This window comes from Fistularia commersonii, chromosome 35, assembly GCF_037954325.1.
Source record: "Fistularia commersonii isolate RoL2024-O1a breed Wild chromosome 35, RoL_Fcom_v1.0, whole genome shotgun sequence".
Lineage (NCBI taxonomy): Eukaryota > Metazoa > Chordata > Actinopteri > Syngnathiformes > Fistulariidae > Fistularia > Fistularia commersonii.
In genome coordinates, this window is record NC_141318.1 from 9,470,589 (window position 1) to 9,495,109 (window position 24,521).

The window sequence follows — 24,521 nt, forward strand, 5'->3', positions numbered from 1 at the left end:
AGTGAGTGAGTGAGTGAGTGAGTGAGTGAGTGAGTGAGTGAGTGAGTGAGTGAGTGAGTGAGTGAGTGAGTGAGTGAGTGAGTGAGTGAGTTATGTTCTGTTTGTTGTTGTTATTGTGAAGCTTAGCATAATCTGTCCTGTTTACTGTCAAAAAGTCTGGGATCATCATCACAAATGACACAACATCGACGCAAAGCAACAATAGATCACCGGCAGCGGCATGTTGTCAAGTCTATACGTCTGTCTCTGAGCATTTTATTATGAAAAGTTTTAGTGAAGCAGAGCGAGGGTCAGGACATATTAACAACAGCTCGGCATCAGAAGGCTAGCAACATATAGGTGTATATAGAACCTTTGTATAGAAAAATATACGGATATGTGATGTTTGCAAGGAAATACACACAAAAGGGTCAACATCCAGGGTAGTGGGATAACTTCATCTCAAAGTGGGGGTGAGCTACGTGTGAGCAAAGTGCCTGGGGGGAGAAGGTTTATGGTTTGCTAGCGGGGAGCAGCGCCAGGGCTACATGCCGGGCAAATGGATGCTTGACGCAGGCTGAGTAAGAAACACACGCAAATGCACAGGTTGTGTATAGCAAGCACCTACACCAGTTAAATGCATGCTTGCATGCAAACATCTGCAAATCACAAGGCTCTGACTTTAATTCAAAATAAAATTCAGCCTTAAAACCGAGAGCAAAAAAAGATTTCTGTTGATGGAGAGATATTTAAATACGGCTTCGTTTGTCAAAAGGCGTTGAATGCCTATTTCAATATGCCATGGTAATTTCAATTCATTTACAGTACATTTGGAGCGGTTGATCATGCCATTCCAATCAACCTCTCCAATTGTGAGAGGTTGATTTAAATGGCATGGGGTCTGAAGAGTACAGTTTTCCAACCACAACCCAAACACATAAGAATGCCACTAAGACGTGGCCTGGTACCTAAACTGTACAAACATTGCTGAGAAAAAACTACAATGATAGACACTAATTTTTCAGCTTATAATATTTCCATTTTTTTTCAAGAAATATTGTCTGGTATTATTACTCTTTTCTTCATTGTATTTAGATTAAGTCAGTTTTCCCTAATGAACTTTAATGGTCATAAATGTGTTCCTTTTTGTTTTGTTTTTTTTTTTCTTTTTTTTCCTTTTTGATTTCTGTTTTGAGTGTTAGAAGTTTCTTGTTTTTTATTGTTTGGGCTGATTCTGAATTGGTTACTTTTTTTACTTTACTATTTTTGATGGAAGCTGCAAGTTATCTTTTTTTTTTAATTCATTTTTTTTTGTTGTTGTGCTAACTTTGTTATTCTTTGTGCAGTTTCTTCTTCAAATTTGAGGTATTTTTTTAATGTTTTGTGAAAAAGTTTTGGTGAACTGTAGCTGATTTTAAAAGAAATTAAAGGAAATTTTAAAAAAGCCAACCACAAGACTTCTTGGAGGTTCTTTACAATGACTGGAGACTTTACTCCTTAAGGGCAACAGATTTGTCTGCGTCCTTCTCTTCCTTCTATGTTCCATCTTTTCTGGGCTCCTAGACTGACTATATGACATTCCTCCTGACGGTTACCATGGCGAAATGACACGTTGAGTGCAAGCAGCGAGATTATAGATCCCTCACGTGAGCATGCATACACAAGTTTACAGTGTCGCACTTAGCATGCCAGACCTTTTGCCGCAGAAATTTAATAAAATGTGAAAGAAAAAGGAAAAAAGGCCAAATTTGGGGGAAAAAAAGGAAAGAGCCACAAATAAAAAATAATTATCTACAGGAAAAAAGGACCGCAACTGTCATAACGCTGTAAGAAAGTACGAAAAAAGTGGCAAGGGAGAATGATCGCACGCCCCTGCGGCGTAAATGTCAAACCCAACTGCTACTTTCTTGCAGCCCCATAGTGTCATTCTAATTCAGATTGATTGCCTTCGCAGGAACCAGAACCCCATTTGATGAAAAGATTAAACTCCTTAACCCTTTAATGTCATCCTCAACAGTCAGGTGGAGCTTCTTTGGTGTAGCCATGTCTTAGTTTTAATTTTAATTTTTTTCTATTTTGATTTTTTTTTCATAAACATTACTGACATGACCAGTCAGCTGCAGCCTAAATATAGAAAAAAAAAAGAAAAACAATTAAAATATATGCTATTTACAGAAATTTACTCTTACCTCCAAAATTATGAAAAAAATTGTCTTGGAATGTTAACATGATAGTTTTGGTATAATTTACGTGTATATACTTGCATATATATACATTGTACAATAGTAGAAGGTTTTTATCTTGTGTTTTATGTTTAATCTTCTCTTTTTTTTCACATTTTTCTGGACTCTTGTTTCCATAGCAAGATCAGTCTGCAGGACTATTTAGGTTCATCACGGGATTTCTGGTTTCCAGAGGATGGTTCAATTTTCAGCAGGACGGACGCAAACCGTGACCTGCGTCAGAGCAGGCTTACGTTGAGGTTTAGAACACTAAACCTATGAAATTTCTGCCTTCAGGTCCATAATGCTGGATCATAGACCTGTTATTTTTCAGTATTGAGAAGGAGCCTTATTCAATTGTTAATATGAATTATACCTACATTTAGCCTATTAGTGTGCACTTAAGTTTTGTTTTTAATGAGTGACATACTTTATTGTATCATTTTTCTTTCATCATTAAAAAAATCATAAATCTATAAGATAAAATAGGGAGAATAGAAATACAAGATGAAATCATAGAATCATAAAAGACTGATCATATACATACATGATGATTTTCAGAGGGCGCATATAAGTTGAACACAACTCAGGTATACAAAAATAGCAAAAAAAGTCTTAAACACTGGATTACTATAGTGACTTACACAACGCAAGTCAATTTAAACAACTTGTTAAGTCATTCAAAATCACAGGTGTAATTATAGTTCTTCCCATGCGATATACCCCGTTTCAGTTACAAAGCAGTTTTTCAACCCCTGTGAGCGTATTGTGATATCTGTGCGTCTGTGACTGGTCACTCATCTAGCACCTCCCTTTTTTATTTCAACACGTTCGAAAATTGATATAAGTCTCCGGAACTAGCAGAGCCTCTGCTGAGCTAGATGGTTAGTTGATAATGAATAAATAATTTTTTTTGTCTCGCAGGGAGGAATTTATATACGAATCACCTCTCCAACATATCTTTAGCATTTGGTCCCAGAGGCAGGTTGAGTTTGTCCCTTTCCTTCAAAGTAAACTGTGAAAAAATGATTTTAACTTATGGAAATGTCTCCAAGCAATGAAAAGGCAAGCAAAGTAGCCTCTAAAATAACAGCATGGTATATATTTGTCAGCGGAAGTGGCATTTCCAGGTAACGCGACACACTGTGATTTTTTTTTTTCCCCATATCAGATCTCTCACACATGCTGAAGCCAAGTCAAAAGGGAAGCGTTGATGAGTGCCCTCATTATCATGTGCAACGCTGGGAAATTACAATGATTTGCCTGAATTGAAGCTCCTGCCATGTTTTATGAGAGCTGGAGAACACTTTAGCTCAAGTAACGCCGCAGGATTGGTTCAAAGTGCAGATCCTCTCCATCGCTTCAAAGTGTTAATGTCTCTATATGGAAGAAGACAACTGTTTTGGTGCAGGGAGAGATTGTGCATCTAAACGTGTGTTTGGTTATTTATTTATTTGCCATCTATTTTTGGTTCTTTTTTATCACTATAATTCAGTTGCAGGGATCCATAAACTATTCTAGTTATATAAACTTCATAGAAATGATTTGCACCTAAATCCTTTAGTAAACAAATAAACAATGTTTACTCATACCAGTTCCTTGGCATTGCAAAACATATGAAAAGCCATAGTTGAAACTAATCAAGTTTAATTCACGAGGATTACCACATTCATAATTTCCACTTTTCGGGAATTGGGTCAGTTTGGTTTGATAATTGCTACAGTCAAATCTTAAGCTTATTATAAGAAAGTCTTTTGGCTCAAGGAAAATCCCCCCAAATTATGTCTTTTATTATCCTTTTTTTTTGTCCGATAAGCACATAGTATTTGTTATGTTCGAAATATAGCTCTGACATCAAATCATTTCAGTTTTCAATCTACAGTTCTTCCTCATTCTAGCTATTATTGTGGTTCCATAATGATAGTCTGGAAAAAACAAAGCAAAAAAAAAAAAAAACAAGGTGCAGCCAGTGGAGCTGAACTTTTGTATGTGGTGCTGAGGTGAGACCGCTGACATAAATAGATGACTATGTATTATAATGGAGACGTAATTGCACAGGCATGATTCAAAAACCGTATAAAGGCTGTCTTGGTATTGACAGGAAAAGGTCAAATGGGCGTCTTTCTGAAGATCTGTATTCCTTTTCTTTTCATTCCCTCAAACTCTTTTTTTTTTTTTTAATCAAAGATTTGATCCCATCATTGGCGGAAAAAAGAAGAAAAAACATTATAACTGCTCCAATAGCTATGGAAATGGCATTAGAGTGTCAGAGACTTGGCCTTTTCTGAAGGACCCATGAGAACCCACAGTCACAATACAGTCCAACTGTCAATCTTAGCAAGCCCCTTTGACGTCATATGTCAGAATTCTTACACCTCAGACATGATACACACTCACACAAAGATGATAACATGATATCTCATCAGCTGATAATTACACAAGATGATCAAAATTAAGTGTTTGAAACGATCATGGTGTCTCGGCACTGCATGCCAAATCATATTTTCGAGGCAGCCCTCCATTTTGTTTATCGGTCACTCAGATATATCAGGAGAGACCGATATAAAAGGAACAAGCAAACATTATATTGTCCAAACCATGTACACCAAGTACAAAAACATCTATTTATTTAGTCAATTGAATTATTTTTCTTATTTCTTTTTAAATCTTCTGCAAGAAAAAAATAAAATAGAAATAAATTACAATCAAAAAAGAAAATTTAATGTCATCCAACCCATATTAAAATACATACATACATATAAACTGTATGTGTATTTGTGTGTGCCAAGAAATTCATTTCCACATTTTCATAATTATAATTAATCATTACATAAAGCTGATATTGATTTTGAAATCATGTCAGTTGTGATTATGAGTTGTCAATAAATTACATGGGACTGCATTTTGCTTCAACCTTTCTTTTTAGACACAGGGACTGGCCACAGTCGCTGCATCTACTAAATCAACAGTTAACTGCGAATCCCACAGCAACACATTTAGGCCTGATATCACCTCACCAAAATCCCACAGCGAATTGTTGTGTGATTTACACAGTTGGAAGAAGGAAGCCTGTATAAGTTCCCCTGCTTGTATCTTGGTAAATGTTTCCCCATCGGCTACAGAGCCAGTTCATCAAGACGAAGCTACTGAAACTGTGGAGCATCAGGTAAAGCAGGCAGACATTGATAAGCATCAATTATGTCACACGTGTTTATGTCTTTATAAACATCCTGTTTATACATCATGCATAAACACTGAAGTATTCATCCACCTCTGTCATTAAAGTCTACCCCGAGTCCTCATAGGAGGACATGGCATTTTTTTTTTTTTTCTTTTTTGTCTAGTTCCAAGTACTTTCATCACCATCCAAATTATAATTAGAACAGGCAGGTAATACTTCTGCACAATGAATGATTTTTACCCTTTGTCCCCTGCTGCATTGCTGTGGTCCACTGTTGGGATGGTCGAGTTAAAATAGTATCCATGAAGGTTAGGTGTTCATATTGTACTGTAAAGTCAGAGTAAAAATTAGACAAATTAAAAACCCAACCGCCGTCCCTTTAGAAGGAAACCTTTTTAGCACTAACTTCTTCATGTACAAAAAGGCCAAGTTTTTATGCTGATCAAAATGCTCAGGAAACCATTCAGAAAGGTGACACGTTCACATCTGGGATACATAAATGGACCAGGAAAAATAATTAATGCTAATTAAACACAGCAAGGATTATCCTGACAATAAAGGATAAAACACAGCAACAGCAACAGCCATCAGAAATGAAATGGACGAGTTACTAATGATAAAGGAAAACTGCACAATAATTCATCAAAATAGAAAATAAAGCACAATGAAAAATGTTAAAACGTAATTTTTTGTTAGCTATGTCTCAACCTACTCATGATGACCCATGCTGACAGCAAGTAAGGTCTTTTTTTTTTTTTTATCTATTTATTTCAATCTTAGATCCATTACTAATTGTTTTCTAACTGTTGCAGGTTTGTCCATGCAACATTTATGTACGGTCACCATTGTGATTCAATTTTTATATTTGCACAAACTAGAATGACATGGGTTTTAACATGGAATAATGTTACTTCAAAAGCATCCAGCCACATACGTCTACAAGAGTCTGGACGATAAGTGTCAAGTCTAGCAGACTTATGTTTTTGCCTTTAGCTAAACGTTGAAAAGGACATACTTTGTGTAATGAACCAATTACTCTGGCAAGTGTAAAATTCTCAAGAAAATGCAAATATATGTGCTTGCGCAAGCCAACATTTCATCCTTTCTTTGAATTAATTCTATCAAGTTTAATTACATTTTGTTTGGGTTTTATTTTAATTTTACTCACAGGATTTCAAAGGAGCCACCCGAATGTCTGTCAGACTATTTATTTTATTATTTCCAAATGGTGCCTCTAAAAACCTCTGAATTCTAATTATTTGGAGTAATACATTTAAAATTTCTTTTTTTTTTTTTCAATCCCCTGGAGTTTTGATCACAAGAAATAAGTCCTTGTGCTTGAGGCACATACTTTGTAGAAAAAATGTGTACACACTGTAAATTTGGATTCTCATGCCAAAGTGAAATATTTCTTCATATTAAGTATGAAAGCCAAAAAGTGGGTCATGGTCCTTGTTTTTGTTGGGTCTCACCATAACAAGAAAGTGTCATAATGAGCTTGAGTCCATGGGTGAAGTTAAATTATTCCATTTCTGTCCCAGGGTGAGAGTTTAAAGAGCCGCCACAGTAGGGGATTTTAGAGGAGCCCCCTCCTGTGATTCTTCAAATACTGCAGCCGTCAAATGGCTTGGCTTGGGAGTCACTATATCAAACACAGGATGGCCCTTCATTTCACTTGAATATTGAAGGCACTTCCACCCTCACTGCCCTCATTGCTGTAGGCCTTTAAGAATTGTCCGAAAGGAAAAGTAAATCACAAAAAACGTCATGGGAGCTTTCCTCGCCCGCCTACCTGAAGAACGTACCTCTGTCCCAAAAGAGTTAGGAAAAGGTTATTCCAGTATCCCCTAAAGCTCCCCAAATGAAGCTGTTCATCAAAATTAATGATGGAAGACCACCATCGACATCAAAAATCGCAATCACGGCAATAAGCCGCCCGATTCACCTGGCAACGCTGAAGTCAGCTTTTGAAGTTAATTTTTGGGTGTCAGCAGGAGCTCGAGCTGCCTCCATCCTGTCCTGTATACAGGTTATCACAGGAAATTATTCTGCAAAGAAGAAGGCGAAAAAAAGCACTAAAATGAACAAAACGTAATGATTAGTCCATCAGTCAATATAAATATTAATTCTAAATAATCATGATCAAAAAAGCCACAACTGCATGTGTTAAGATGAAGAGGATGATAACTGTTTGATCTCTATGGCTCCGATGATATGTCCAATCAAGTTTCTTTTCAATTCACCCATCTGTGTCAATACATACTTAATTTGGTGCGACTTTATTGCAGGTCTATATGAAAACAAATATACTATCTGTGAAAAATTGAATAAAATAAAGGAAAATGAATGTTGTATAAACTGCAATGTCCAGCAATTGACAACTTTCCAAAGTCTCCTGAAAACAGCAGCACCGATGTACAAATGCAAAAGCAAAAGTCCTAGAGAAGCTTTTATTTCCTCATCGTCATATCACTGATCTGAAAGTGACGGGTACTTTTGTTGGAAATGTGACACAAATCCCATGGAAATTTGTATCCAGTGACACACACACACACACACATAGTGCAAGTGACCCAATCTAAATGTAGATTGCAACATTATTCTACAGCCAGAACAACAAACACAGATGACAATGCTGTCCACATTCAACATGCTAAATGCTGGAACGTAAATATTGAAATACCTCAATCTACCCCAGACATCTAAAACACTGTCAGCCAAGTACAGCCTCATTTTAACCCTCAATCTTTTTCACACAACTATACAATGCCCCCTCTGTTGTGTTCAAAATGAACCGCAACATAAAGGTCCAACTCCGACCGCCACAGCCTGCAGGCCCATTACTGTATAAATCAATAAGCCATCAATCTGCAGAACTCGGGCCAAGGTGAACAGAGAGGCAGAGGTCGAGGGAAGTTGGCTTTGGGAAAAAGAATGTTACTTTAGATTGTGAGAAAGTTTGTATGTTCTTTTCATTCACTGCAAGACAAGCTTTTGACACATTAGCTTGGCCTTTTTTGTCCCGTCCCGTCCATCTATAGTGCATCTACGTACTATGTGCTCAACTTTGGATTTAATAAACTTCAATTATAGTAAATGGAGATATTGTTTTTAGAAACAAGCCACATATATCCTGCAGATTTATCTGGATTTATTCTATTAAGTAATCAAAACATTTTATTGAGCTTTTACTCATATATCCTGAGAACAGAAAAATAAAAAATAAATTAAAAAAAATAAGAATCAGATTTCAAAACATATTACTTTTATGGGAAAATTATACTTTCAGGACAATGCTTTGTAAGATACTTTGGATTTGAGCAGTGTTTATGTAGTATTTTATATACTGCCTCTGACAGATAGACAACAATTTATTAATTTATTATTGTGTAAATAAAAGAAAAGTGATTCAAGAAATAAATAATCCAGTTGGTCCATCACAAAGTCTAGGCTATACAAATATTATTGTGCAATTAGACAAAAGAAGCTTCATGACCTGCCACCTTACCGTGGTGGAGGGGTTTCTATGTCCCAGCGACCCAGGGAGCTATGTTGTCGGGGACTTGATGCCCCTGTAAGGATCACCCAAGACAAACAGGTCCCAGGTGAGGGACAAGACAAAGTGTGGCTCAAAAGACAATCAAGACAATGAAGAAGACAATCATTGGACCCAGTTTTCCCTTGCCTGGACGTGGGACACCAGGACCCCCTTAATGGAGCCAGGCCCAAGGGGGGCACACGATGGCGAGCACCTGGTTGCCGAGCCTTGACCCATGGCGCTCGGCCAAGCGCAGCCCCAAGTAACAACATGGGTCGCTCTTCCCTTGAGCTCAGCACCCACAGAAAGCCAAGGGGGTCGGGTGTAGAGTGAGCCTGGCAACAGGAGACCTTGCGCACCAATCCTCGCCTACAGAAGCTGGTTCTTGGGACATGGAATGTCACCTCTCTGGCGGGGAAGGAGCTTGAGTTTGTGAACGAGGCTGAGAGATTCCTGCAAGATATAGCTGGACTCACTTCAACACAGCGTAGAGTCTTGAACCAGGCCTCTCGAGAGGGGCCGCACTCTTTTTTTCATTCTGGAGTTGTCCCTGGTGAGAGGCACCCTGTCTCGGTGCCTGCACAAGAGGGTAGCCTCCCTCCGTCTTCAGGTGGGGGGACAGGCCATGATTGTTGTTAGGGGCTATGCACCCAACAACAGTTCCATTTATCCACCCTTCTTGGAGTCCCTAGAGGGGCTGCTGGAGAGCGCTCCAACCTGGGACTCCCTCGTTCTACTGGGAGACTTAAACACGCACATGGACAATGACAGTGCGACTCGGGATGGTGTGATTGGGAGGAGCTGTCCTCTCAATCCGAACCAGAGCGGTGTTTTGTTATTGGACTTCTGTGCTTGTCACGGATCGTCCATGATAAACACCATTTTCAGGCCTCAGTTGTTTGATCGACCTTGTGGTCGTGGTCAAACTAAAAAAGGTGTCCTATTAGGCCTTTCTGGTCTGTGGGGCTGACATGTGGCTTCTGTGGTTGCCCAGGCAAAAACTGAGGCATGGGAGGAGTTCGGGGAAGACCATGGAGAACAACTTCAAGTGGGAGATTCTGGTCCACCATCCGGAGGTTCAGGAGAGGGAAGCAGTGCTCTGTCAACACTGTATACAGTGGGAGCGGGGCACTGCTGACCTCAACTCGAGACATTGTAGATCGGTGGCAGGAATACTTTTGAGACCTCCTCATCCTTGTTGAAACGCATTGCAATGAGGGAAAAGAGCCGGGGTACTCTAGAGCGGTCACACCTAATTCTTGGGTTGAAGTTGCTGAAGTAGTCAAAAACCTCTTCAGTAGTTGGGCCCCAGGGATGGATGAGGTCAACCTTGGGTTCCTCAAGGTTCTGTTTGCTGTAGGGCTGTGCTTGCTTACAAGCGTCTGTCGCATTGCGTACATGTCGGGGACAGTGCCGCTGGACTGTCAGAGCAAGGTGGTGATCCCCCTTTTTAAAAAGGGCAATCAGAGGGTGTGCTCCAACTCCGGGGAATCACATTCTTCAGCCTACCTGGTAAGGTCTATTCAGCTGTGCTGGAGGAGAGGGTCAGCCGAGTCGTAGAACTTTGGATCCAGGAAGAGCAGTGTGGTTTTCGTCCTGGCTGTTGAGCAGTGCACCAGCTCTATACCCTTAGCAGGGTCCTCGAGTGGGGATTGGGAGTTTGCCCAACCAGTCTACATGTGTTTTGAGGATCTGGAGAGTGCATTCGACCATCTCCTGCAGGCAATCCGCAGGCAATCCCCAGGACCCCATACTTGCTCCACAAGTATGAGGTACTGTCCGTTTTTGTGGCCTCCACCACGGGACCGGACTTTGTTGTCCCGGTGTGTTCAGATGGGATCCAAGAAAAACATAAATTCTGTCACAAACTGATTAGGCAATGAGTGATTTATTAGAGGTCAAGAAATACACTTAAGACATATCCCGGGCCCGAATGAATGTCACCCCGAGGGGATCATTCGCCCTTTCTAGACATACACTGAGGCGCGTTCAGTTGAATGTGCAGATGAGGAAGTTTCAGCCCTGCTCTGAGGGACAATGGGTGATTTATACCCCTATCTCGATGGTCAAGGTAACTTCCAAATAAAGAGTTGTTTTTCACAGTCTTTGGAAGTGGGCAGCCAGGTGTGCCAGGCTGTGTCTTGGACTGAGCCGTGGGATACATCATCGATAGTGCGCAGGGGTGTTGGTGGAAAAACACAGAGTCGGGTCTCCCTTTGTCATCACATGATGCATTCCCGCGCATGAATCGCGCTTGGATTTTAACAGTACCGGCTTTTCGTTCCGTATATGATCGTGTCGGAGCTTGGTTCACATTGCCAGTTACCACCAGGCTTGCCCTTTGTTACCGATTCTGTTCATAGCTTTCATGAACAGAATTTCTAGGCACAGCCAGGTCTTCGAGGGGATTCAGTTTGGTGGCCGCAGGATTGAGTCTTTGCTTTTTGCAGATGATATGGTTCTGTTGGCTTCCTAAGGCCATGATCTCCAGCTCTCACTAGAACGGTTCGCAGTGTGAAGCGTCCGGGATGAGGATCAGCACCTCCAAATCCGAGACCAAGGCGCTCAACCGGAAACGGGAGGAATGTCCACTCAAGGTCAGGGAAGAGGCCGTGCCCTAAGTGGAGGGCTTCAAGTATCTCAGGGTTTTGTTCATGAGACAGGGAAGGCTAAAGCGGGAGATCAACAGGCAGATTGTTGCGGCGTCTGCGGCGATACAGACTCTGTACCAGTCTGTCGTGGTGGAGAGGGAGCTGAGCCTTAAGGTGAAGTTCTCAATATACCGGTTGATCTACGTTCCCACCCTCACCTATGGTCATGAGCTGTGGGCAGTGACCAAAAGAACGAGATTGCGGATACAAGCAGCCAAAATGAGTTTCCACCGCATGGTGGCCGCACTCTCCCTGAAGGATAGGGTGAGAAGTTCAGTTATTTGAATTACACCCAGTATGGAACTGTAGGGGTGGCGTGGTGCAGGAGGTAGAGCGCGGTAGAGGAGGTACAGGGCTTTGGAACCGAACATTCCTGGTTGCATTTTTCGACTCCTCCTCGTGTGTCAAAGTGTTGTTGAACCCCTGACTGCTGCCCTTGCACTGGGGGACGGCATGCCCACTGCTCATGGTTCATCCATGATGGGTTAATTGCAGAGAATGAATTTCCCAATTGTGGTAGATAAAGGGAAAATTATTATTACTATTATGATTATCATTATCATTATCATTATCATTATATTAACTATATTTACTATATTTTTCCATTTTTAACAATAATAATAATAATAATTATTATTATTATTAGTATTATATTTATTATTATTATTATTGTTGTTGTTATTGTATTGTTATCATTAAACATAGAAATACAGAAATGACCCCTTTAAGACCCCTTGCCATGCATACAAGGCAAGGACAAGACAAATTGTATGAGCTTGGCATCATTTATCAATATATTCTGGTAACTAATGTTTGGCTTTATGCATTCGTTTTGGATATGGTGTGATGCCAAACCCTTAGACACATCAAATTATCATCCTTCATATCCCTCTAGAACTGAAGAGGAAGCTCTATGAACAAATAGCTCACAGCTGATAGGATGATTGTAACCTTGACTAAAAAAAAAGAAATATTTTAACAATTCTTATAATTTTTTCAATAAATCCCCCAGTTTTATGGAACCCAATGGCGATTGGAAATTGCAGGTCTATAAACAAACCTTGATGTAGGAGAAGCCAGGGGTATGCAAATGTTTGTGGTATGCAAAATGAAAAACGACTGAAATTTTCCCCTAAAGACTTAATTAGTTATATATGTGGACAGATTTATTATATTTTTTGAGTCATTCATTTTTTTTGTCTAATATCATGAAAGCATGGTGGTATAGTGGTAAGCCTCACAGCTTGACGGTCCATGGTTTAATTCTGGCAGGGGCCCTTCCTGGGTGGAGTTTTCCCATTCTCCCTGCACAGCTTTCCTCTGGTTTCCTTCCACAGTTCAGAAACAGACAGTAGGTTCACTGGAAACTTTCATTTGCTGAGAAAGCTTGTACGAACACCACAACTGGCAAATGGTGCAGGATGTCTCCGACCTCTCGCCCAATGGTGGCCCCTCCGCAACCCTTAGTGGCACAGATAGTGAATAAATGAATGAATGGATGAGTCACAAATTTATAGTATCTTATCAGCTTTCAAGTAAGAGAGGGTTTAACCACATAAGAGTAATAAAGATCCCTTGTGCTGTTGCTCTAAAAACAGATGAATGTCTATTTCGTTTGTATACATACACACACACACACATATATATACACATATATATGTGTGTGTGTGTGTGTGTGCATGTGTGTGAAATATCTTGTGAGTAAGTAGAAAATCTGAATCCCACATTTGGATCCAACATCTTGTTCTGTTGTACACAGATAGTGTAAACACATTATATCATATTTGACCACTTTGCTACTGGACTGAACCAAGTGAAGGTTGTATTGAAATCTGGGAGGCGCTTTCATTGACTGTCAATATTATGACTCATTCACAATTTTTGCACAACGTGCTTTTGAAAGTGGCAGAGAAAGTGTTAACTTTAAGAGTAGAAAAGTGTTCCTTATCAGATGAACTCTATCTGTTTTGTCTGTATAACCTCATTTGCATATTGTATATTTCAGTCATAATGACTTTTTTTTTTTTTTTTTAATTTTATCTTTCACAACTCAACCTCGTTAAATGTTGCCAGAATTCCAAACAAATCATCCAAAAATGAAAGAGATTGACTTCTTTTGATGGCCAACGAAAACCTTTCTTCTTCGTTTCAAATCCTTTCTTATAGATAATTGTTTTGCCCTTATAAACTTATTACTATCAGCATATTAAGCTGCTTATTTAATGACCGATCTATTGCTGAGCTAGGAAAAACACCAGATACAAGGCATAATAAGACAACATGATTCTAATTGATACAAGCCATCTGACATGTTTACTGCAGATTCAAGCTGTGATTTTTGGAGGACACTTGATATACTGTGATATATCCGTTACACATAAGCTGCTTCTTGGTGTGGACCTGTGCTCTGAAGGAGTTCACCTCCATCTACACAGTGTCAGTGTCATCATTATACATACAAAATGCTAGGGAAATTGCCTTGTCAGTGACTTAAAAAGTCATTTTGTTGCCTTTATCCCGGCTGGGCTGGGGACATTTTCACTATAATAATACACAGAGTTTAAAAATATTTCTATGGTAGCAGCTTGTGTGAGGAAACAATGTAACGGCCATAATGATGACAGACACCTGAGCATCTGACAACATAAAGCTGACAGACGAGATGGACTGCCTTAGAGGACAATAAGCAGTGCGTGCATGCGTGTGTGTGTGTGCGTGTGTGTGTGTGTGTGTGTATGTGTGTAAATGAGGGTCTCATCCACTTCTTTTTTCATATAAAAGTGTTCAGTCAGCAGGACTTAGTGCAGCTCCACCAGCCTGGATTGTCATCTCCCCAGACACACACTCTCTGCCCCGAAAGGGAAAATCTGCTTGATATCTGCCGTATTTCATGTAAATGTTGTTTACAGATGCCTCCCCTTTTTTTCTTTTCTCCTACCATATTGAATATATATTGATCAAGACCAGTACCCTTAGTTTCATCTGCATGGCCATAAAAAAATGTTCGTGTTTTTTTTTTTTTTATTTGTTTGTCATTCCTTTCATCTTGATTTGCAGGTAAGATGCCTTGTGATTAAAAATAAAGAAAAAAGAAAATAAATCAGAAGAAAATGTCATTTAATTGATCAAATGAAAAAAAAATAAACATTCGGCTGAAAATCTATTAAATCGTGGTATAAATAAACACAAACAGGAATTAATTCAACCTAAAAAACTAAGAAATAGAACCTAATGAAAATGACTGAGGGTCATTATGTTGCAACTTAGATGTTCCCAAGTATTATAGACAAAACTTTTGAAAAGTCTGAAGTATTTTTTTCCGGAAACCAACTTTGAGCAATGACGGCTCCGAACAAAATATAAGAGAGAGCAAATTTTAGTGATGACTGAGGCTGGTAAATAAACAGATGACTAAGCACTTGTTACAATTTACATTTGTCTTGTCAAAATGGCATTACATTACATTACGTTACAGTCATTTGACAGACGCTTTTATCCAATGCAACTTATAAAAAAATGCAATTCAGTCACCGAAGATCCGAAGTACCTGTAGTCAACCACGTAGCCATCTCAGAACCATATACATACATACATTAATTTCATCGTTAATTTTCTTTTTTTTTTTTCGGGGGGGTTTGGGGCTTAGTGCGATTACTAGGGTAGTGCTTGATGAAGAGGTATGTTTTCAGCTCACAGCGAAAGACGGGCAGCGACCCCTCTGTTCTGACCGTATTCGGAAGTTCATTCCACCACTGAAGGGCCAAGACCGAGAAAAGCCAAGACCGGTTCGATTGGCATTCAGGGGCTCTGAGTGATTTGTTTTCATTCGCCCAGACCGGAGGGGATGGGAGATAAGACAGGACTGTCCCATTCACTGCCTGGTAGGCAAGCACCAGAGACTTGAACCTTATGCGGGCAGCTATTGCGAGCCAGTGTAGGGACAAAAGCAGGGGAGTTGCGTGGGAGAATTTGGGGGGGTCGAACACCAGGCGGGCTGCCGCTCTCTGAATGAGCTCCAGAGGCCTGATGGTCACCACCGGGGCACCGGCAAGGAGAGATGACTAGAGCCTAGAGGAGTATCTGCGCTGTATCCTCCGTGGGGAATCTACGAATCTTCCTGATGTTGTATAGGAGGAATCTCCAGGAATGTGCGACCGCTGCAACGTTCGTTGAGAATGACAGTTGGTTATCTAGGACCACACCAAGGTCTCTCGCAGTTGTGGTTGGCCTTACCATGGTGTTATTTATGGTGATGGCCAGGTCTCTGTGTGGACAACCTTTCCCTAGGAGAAAGAGCCGCTCAAGACATAGAATGTTTTAATTTTTAAATTTGGTTTGGGAGCTCCTCATTGTTTTTCTGCCAACTTTTTTTCACTACTGAAAAGAAATTCTTTGAGAGATGCGACAGAACTCTTCTGACTTATCATCTTGAATGTGACTAGATCGAAGTGATGCCCTATCTGGGCCTGAGCAGCTTAGGTAAAGACAATAACATGTTTGTGCAAGCCTTAACTCACACAGAATCCATTGAAGTGCCTGTTATGTTTTTTTTTTAAAAAAGGATAATGGACAATCACTCAAAATGGTGCGATTCTCTATGGAGCATTACTCCACTGTGATTGGACATTTTATTCAGAGGCAACTACAATGGTCAGAACTATGAATGTGATCGTTAAAATGCCCCCTTTTCCATCGTCCTCATCAAAAAAGCGACCGTGTCATTGTGTTGAGCAGCATAACCAAAATGTGCGAGATACGGGATACATATCAGCAAAAGCGCTCATTGAAATTGGTAAGTTCTATATGAAAACTAGAAATATGAGCAAGATTTGATATGGAATCCAAAATGAAATTATCAAAATAAATAAATAAACAGAAGTAAGATACATCACTTATGGTCAGATAATTTATCTGTCATCTCTGACCTGTGATCCCATTGCAGATAATTGCACATATACATCTACGTTGTCTGAGGACTATTATTTTTTTTTACCGACAAATTATTTCTTTAAAAAGTGCCATTTATTCAAAGCTATAAATGCATTCAAAGCTACTGTACCCCTCCTTGCACCTACACTATATTAGTTGCACACCAAGCCGCACTGTTTTAAGTGCACAGCCAACACTGTTCATATTTATAATAATGTTTACGCTACCTAGTTATTGTCAGTACAATCCAAATGCACTGCGGACAGCAAAGTAAAAATGTCATTGAACAGGGAAACACATTCCCACACTGTACAAGTGACAGTAAACACTTTGAATCTTTGAATCTTTGAAGCTGTAATCATCTGTGACTTTGACCCCTAGTGTCCTGTGGTCCTTTCACAAACCGGATCAATAGCTATATGGGGTTTTATGTTACTTCTGACTTTGTGAAACCCATTTTTGGTCATGTTCTGTATTATTTACTTCGAAAGAAGCAGTGGCAGAAACCTTTCCTACAGAAAAAGGATAGCTTTCATGTTAAATAATCAATGACAGAGTGAAATATAAATAGCTGTTTATGTCTGGCATTCTGAATCCCGCTCATTGATGCTTCCGAAGTGATTCCTCAATAGATGCAAACCCGCTGCACAGCGTTGCCCACTCTTTAGCTCGGTAGTGGATGCTTTCCTTTTGTGCACGCAGTTCTGTTCAAGTTATTAAAAGCATCAAAATCAAGAAAAGATTAGATTTGCATGACACACACTCAGCTACGAAAACACATCCAACCGCCCCCCCCCCCCCCCCCCCCCCCCCCCCCCCTCAGGGCTTGTCCAGTTCAGCTCAACACATAGCCATTAGTAAACTGATCTGTCAATGGGAATATGTGCATTTTGTGTGTGTGTTCATGGGAAACCAGGACGTCCCTGTGTGGTTTAAAACTTATTTTCATAGCCCTGTGTGTCCATTTTCCCGTATGAGGAACATTCCTTCGAGGCACCTAATCCCTTCAACGCAACACTATACACCACATGGTGTATGTGCACGTGCATATGTTTGTGTGTGTGTGTGTGTGTACATGCACTGTTATATGGGTGTCATGTCTACATCTGTGCCAGTTATATAGACAGACGTAAAGGAGGCAATATTACATATGTATTTTTTTTCCTTTTTTATATATGTATGTATATATCTATATATACACATACACAGTTTTACTGTCCATAGACAGCAAAAGTAGTTTGCCTTAATTGCTAAAACACAGACTTAAACGAAGTCAGATGAACACACATACATGCACACCTACACACAATTGGACACTGAGGTTTCATTTGGCGGTGAGACTGAACTATGTTTGACAAAAGATGTGTGAGGGCTGTCTGAGGTAATTTCCTGAGTTTAGTCTGCAGTTAAGATTCGGGAACATGTGGAGGCACTTGCTTTTGCATCAATTTCCTTTTTTTTTGTCTCAAGGTCGCATTTGCAAAAAGCTCCAGATTTGACTGATATTCTATATCTTGTTTTATTTGATAATGGCCCACAGATTAGTTTGGGGGCCTTTTGGTGTTTTGACATTGTGTCTCCGGGAATCATTGGGAGTTTAATAGCTGATAAGAGTGACTAAAATCACATTTTGCACTTAAGTAATTTTGCAACATTTTTATGTGATCCCTTAGTATTTTAGCTTTTATTGAGATACAGAGAGAAAAAATAGGATATGGAAATGATCACAAATTCTGTCAGATGTCAGACACTGAAGGTGTGTCTCAGTATAACCAGTGGCAGCTGCTGCTGCTGCTATGTTTTGTTTGTTTTTTTTTTAAATTCATTAATTTATTTTTTTATTTTATTTGGTTTTTTTTTAATTTGTAGAATTCTTTGTCATTGTTTTATTTAAAGCGGCAACAAAGGGGATCACTTATTACTTATCACTTATTAATTATTTGTGTCCTGATTTTTTTTTTTTTTTTAAATACGCCTGTTTCTTTTCTTTCCTTTGTTGCTAAACATTCTTTACTTATTACATATAATGTCAGATAATACACTCATTGGAAAGCGTAGACAAATACACAAGAGAATGCTTTACAACTGATTTAAACTTCTTGTGTTCTTATTACTTTCTCTTGTCAAATCTTCCTCGCTATTTTCAAAATTATAAAGACTGATAACATCAGAATAAAAATTGATTGATATCATTTGAAAGAAATCATCAAATAAGATATCTGTCTTCAAAATAAGTGTTACATTTGTTTTTATATTAATCATGGAATTTGTAATGGAGTTAATCTTCAACAGACACAAAAGAACAAAGGTGGACATTTTATACAGTCTAAAAGATCACTAGATTGAAAGTTCTTCTTTAAAAAAAATGTTAAATTGTGTGACTCTCCTTAAAACATTGCCATCAATCTGACACTTAAGGAGATTTAATTTACACTGTCGGTGTCTCTCCTGTCCATTTGGCACCATCCGTAAGACAAACATTACACTTCCAGCCCTGCGTCTCCACTAGCTGTCCTGCCAGAGGAGGCAAAAGCAAACACACCAAGTTCCCTGGCTGCGAGGAACAAAGATGTGATAATGTTGTAGCAGCTGGTGGAAACTATCAAAACATCCCTTTTTTCACATTTGGGCCCAGAGCGCAGCCATATACACAGTGTGGTCATGTTTCAAGGAAAAACATTGTGCTTGATAAGATGTCCTGTCTGCCAAGGGAGGACTAGGAGATGGACATATGGAGACAGTGATGGAAGGAAGAAAGAGACAAGTAGAGCAGGATGACATTGTCGTGTCCTAACACTTCATGCTGCACACGAGTTTTTACCGTCACATCGGACACACAAGGACAATGGAGTTTGCATGTGTGTGTTTGGATGAAAGTGAGAGGGATTCATGCACATCACTGAGTGCACATTGGCAATGAACGTAACCTTTACACACACACACACACACACACACACACACACACACACACACTCTCACTCACACACACACACACACACACACACACACACACACACAGACACTTTGTAACACACTGACAGTGACACACAGAGAGGTTTCGCATGGATACTCACCTGTCCTTTCACTCTATGGAACACAGCACACAGACTGACCACAGGCCAGTGTGTGTTGTCTGTGCATGTGTGTGTGTGTGTGTGTGTGTGTGTGTGTGTGTGTGTGTGTGAAGATCATAGGACTCTAGTGTATTCATGTCCACAGACAGCCCCTTACAGGGTTAAAAAAACTTAGTACAGAAGCCTTCTACTTCCCTTATGCCCCTAAATCTTTTTTCACCACATCCATTCACTTTTCTCACTCCATTTCTCATTCTTACATTCTTCATCCACTCCCTCATCTCTCCATCTCCTCTGGGTTTGCTTACTTTTGACCCATAAGAGGAATAAATCTGCATTATTTTCCTTTAGAAATGTCCCTAGATGTGGTGTGTCATTTTGTCAGGGAGTGGGATTTTGGCATGTCAGCGGGTGTGTATGTGTGGAACACTTGAGCATGTGTGCATCTATGATTGAAAGTTAGTATGTCATTGATGTGATCATCTTTTTTTTTTTATTAAGTTATTTATCCATGTTATTTCAGATTGATATTAACCAAAATAAAATATCACATAATATGATTTAATGCATTCGAGGCTGAACAATAACAATGGAAAGTCAATAACTAAATCTTATAGCATTTCATATTTAGTTTTTTTAATAATTATACATATATACATACATACATAGATACACATATATATACAGACATCATGTACAGGACAGAGACCATGAATACAGGTCACAACTAAAGATACTTTATGTAATACAAGATTCTATATATTACATGGGTATAATATTTAGCTTGGTACACTTAATGACCTGATTAGTTGTGAAAATGGAGTTTATAGCAATTGTCTTCGTTTTGCAGTTACTGTATTAATACAGTCCCACTATCTAGAATGAGCAGTAGATGTTAGATATGCCTGTTTCATAAATTATTGATTACTGGTGAGTATGTATGAAAAGTATGCAATAAATAAAGGAAACAAAGATAATATGTTTATGAGATTTTCCTTTGAAACTAATGTTACAAACTGAAAGTCAACATCAAGATTAAGAGATTATGGCCACAAAGAGAAAGCTATAATTCCACAATTTTACTCGTTTTGAAGGGACTGATTGACTGTTGGTTTTAGAATTAGACTGAAAAAAGTATTTCATTTAATAAATACATTTTACAGCATGGTCTTTTGAGAGTGTCACCATACTGAATAAAGATAAACATCTCACCAGCTATAGTGTGACCTTGAGTGATGGAGGTCACTTCAAATTCCCTCACATATTCAATCGAGAACTAGTCAGTAATGTAGTCACCTTGAAATCTACATCTTTGAGAGGTTGCTCATATAACAAGCTGGAAACAAAGTCGCTGAAATTTAAGAGACTGCATACATTACTACCTTGGCAGTGGGCTGATCAATAGAATACTTGCAATGTATTTATTGTATCATTAGATGTTTTTTTTTTGTTTTTTGTTTTTTTTTCAGTTTGTTTGGTTGTTTTTTTTTTTTTTTAATGTAGCTTTAAAATCAAAAACTGACGTAACATAGTAGGTGAAGATCAGTCAGCTTTATTCCATTATCATTATTGTCATAGTCGTTATTTTTTAACAGACACCCCTTATCTGCTTATTCTGGAGTTGCTGGAGCCTATCCCAGCTGTCACAGGGCCAGAGGTGGGGTACACCCTGGACCAGTTGCAAATCGATCGCAGGGTCACATTTATACTAACAACCATTCACTCTCTTATTCACACATCAGGGAAAATTTTCCCATGTACTTTTGATATTAATAACAATAATGTGATTTGCTGCCCATCACATTCTGAATGTCAGAACAGATGTCCAAGCCCCATGCCACCCAACCCCCACTGTATAAGATCATGGAATGTATCTGCTAAGTTTGTCTTCTATCAGACAAATAGAGAAACATAGTTTTAAATTCAGTGTTCACTTTCACGCCACTTGAACTAAAGTCTTCAGCTCAAGTGAGAAATCGGCCGTGATTCACAGAGGACCGGACTATTTAAGCTTGTCCTTCGCCAGCCATCGATCAGAAAGATGGAATCCCTCCAGTCATCGCTAACGTGAAGAAAATGAAGCACATTACATCAGTCCTTAAATTACTACACTTGCTTTGACTTTGTCAAAGCACAGATTTTTAAATATTTTTTATATCGCACTTTACATCACCGCAGGTACAGGTTCGCTCTAACGGTCAGTTACATGGTAAAATTTCACTCGGATTCAAATGCGATGATGAACTTATCAAGCTCTGATGTGACATATTTGTACTAATGTGAAAGGTTTATTCTCACCTTGTATTGTTACATGATGGAGGCACACATTTGAAGCATTTTCTTTGTATTACATGGTGCTGCATAAACTTTTCAAATGAGTTTTTCATTGCAATTGGATGCTTTGTTTGGAAAATCATTCTGTTGAAAGTATACAGGATTAAATTTCTAATAGGGCTATGACTTGTTATAAAACTGTTATTATTAGACACACAAATATGAACAAAAGACTTTTGTCCGATCATCGCTCTATAATGCTGAGCAAGTATCTTTTAATTCTCGATTTACTCTCAACAGAGTGTTTTATAGTACGGGATATTTTCAGTTCATTAGCATAAACTATGGTAGACTCTTAATATTTTAATCTGAAAACAAGAAAGGTTTAAAGTTAAAGTGTGTGGTGTTATTTGGTCCTTACAATTTGAATTGTATTTAATGAGGATTTTCTTTCTTTGAATGCGTAATCTCTTCTGTAATAAAATGGTATCCACTAGCTATGTCCCTTAAATGTAAATTTGTTTAAGTTTAATATCAGTATGAACTGGCATGAAAATGGTATAAACTTTTAAAGCAGCCCTGATGTGGACTGCCTGGTTAGAATCAGGACCAAAAATTATCCTCTAAACTTTTACATTTTAATCATAAAATTTTACAATTACATATTGGTGCTGCATCAAATATCAAATTTAAGATCTTGTGTTATTGTTAAAACCAAGCCATTGTCAGTTTTTGTTTCTTTAATTTTCTTTCCTGTGTGTGCGGAAGTGTATCTGACCACGTGCTATTTCTGAACTCATAACACTATTTTAGTTGGATTTGCATTTTCTGGCAGGTATTCAAAAACCGCGCTCCAAAAATACACACCATTTGGCATGCACTAACAGTCACCAACAGTTTTTTCTTTGTGTCTTTCTAGCAGCACAGTGGCCTTTTAACTGTTACTATATTCTGAACGAAAGAAAGTACAGCAAGTGCATTTGGATTGACAGCCAATACTACATTTCACTGCACTTTATAAAACTTTCATACTTCCTGAAAAGGAAGAAATTGTTTTTTTTTTTCCTTTTTTTTCCCTTACAAATTGACTGGAAAGTTACACAAATAGATCTCTTTTGGCTTTCTAGCTCAAATCTATCAAGGTTGGTTTACTTTTGATATGACACAATCATTTTGATAGTGCGATGCAAAAATAAATAGTATCAGCAATAACATGAAAAAGGCCGTAACCTCTCTTTTATTCTGGCTCTGTTGGTGTGTGAATGAAGTTGCATGGTGGGAGATCATAGTGTGTGCATGAAAAACTGGTTTGCAGCCTTTTGATACAGCTAGAAACAATATTCCAGTTACGATAAGAGCTTTTAGCCGTGCGACCACTGTCCCCAAGACATGTCAGATTTACAACACGGGACCTGGTGTTCTGCCTGTGAGCCCCTGACCTGTGGAAATAAGTTTAATAAGTAAAACGCTGCAGTAACGTCAACAGCTTTTTTTTCTTTTTCTTAACAGTTTTAAACTCCTCAGGAAAGTGGTTTAAGCTGTGTTAATTGGTTTCTCCCTATGTGCTCCAGGGGACCAAAACTTCACTAGATGCTAGATAGGTTTTATTAGCATAACAGATTTCTTTTTTTTCACCACTTGTAACAAGAGGCACTGAAAGGATCCTGTCATTATGGGCATTGAGGCTCATTTAGGGGAAGCATTTTGTTCTTGGTGATTTTGACCAGGGCACAGTAAAAAATCTGCGTTCCCACTTCCTGGAACTTCATCTATATCTGAATTCCCTGTATGTCATCATCAACCACACCTCATAGTTGTAAGCAACCGAGATGGAATGGCTATGGCGCTTCATCACTGGCAAATCCTTCACTGTGGTCATCATGGCAAATGTGATGTCACCACATTGACACCGGGTACTCCATCAGAACGATACCGGGACGGAGTAATAGATGGCATATTTGAGGCCAGAGGTAATGCAAAATGGATGACCTCATCAAATTCACAGCTTGAGGCTGAATTATAGGGTAATAACAAAGACATTTCCCACCAAACACAAAAACGGAATTTTGAAAAATATCTTCACATTTCTATAATTATCTTTTTATGCAATTATCTCATTGTATTAATTCATTCATTTTCAATTATATCAAATTGTTTACGTCAGTCTTGTCAAGGGAGGAAATATCTGAGTCGAGAAGGATTTGCAAGTCAGTGTTGCAAGCCCATCCACCTAAGACCACTTTTTCATGCGTGCAACGGAACCTTAAATGATTTACGGCTGACAAAGAGGTCCTATGAGTGTGAAAACAAATCTTAGAATCAGGGCGTAGGATTTGACAAGTCCATCAAGTACCACCAGATGTTTCAATGACATTCATAAAGGTTGCACATGTGTATTGATGTTTACTATGCAATATCAATATATTTGCTGTTATTCATCCAAGAATGCTAAGGAAGTCCACAAAGAAGACAAAAATATCTTTCTAAAAAATAAATGAGGCTGAGGGGCTTTGGCTCTACTTTCTGTGAATAAAATACTACGATCTGTATATCTGCGATGTTAGCGGTACATTCTGTCTCCTGTTTCTTTACACACACACACACCCGACCCCCGTCCCTCAAAAAACTCCCACTATGAGTTGAACATCTAAAAGGGCAACACCTGTGATATGT

The 24,521-nt window shown here is 38.9% G+C and overlaps 1 pseudogene across 1 annotated transcript; it reads right to left on the reverse strand.

Annotated features, from left to right (window-relative positions):
- Positions 1-15,176: 15,176 nt before the first annotated feature.
- Positions 15,177-23,727, reverse strand: LOC147214090 (uncharacterized; annotated as a pseudogene). Its single transcript, XR_015104414.1, has 2 exons — positions 23,656-23,727; positions 15,177-15,870 (listed from the first exon to the last, which is right to left on the reverse strand). The product of XR_015104414.1 is annotated as an uncharacterized LOC147214090 (transcript).
- Between the last annotated feature and the right edge of the window lie 794 nt (positions 23,728-24,521).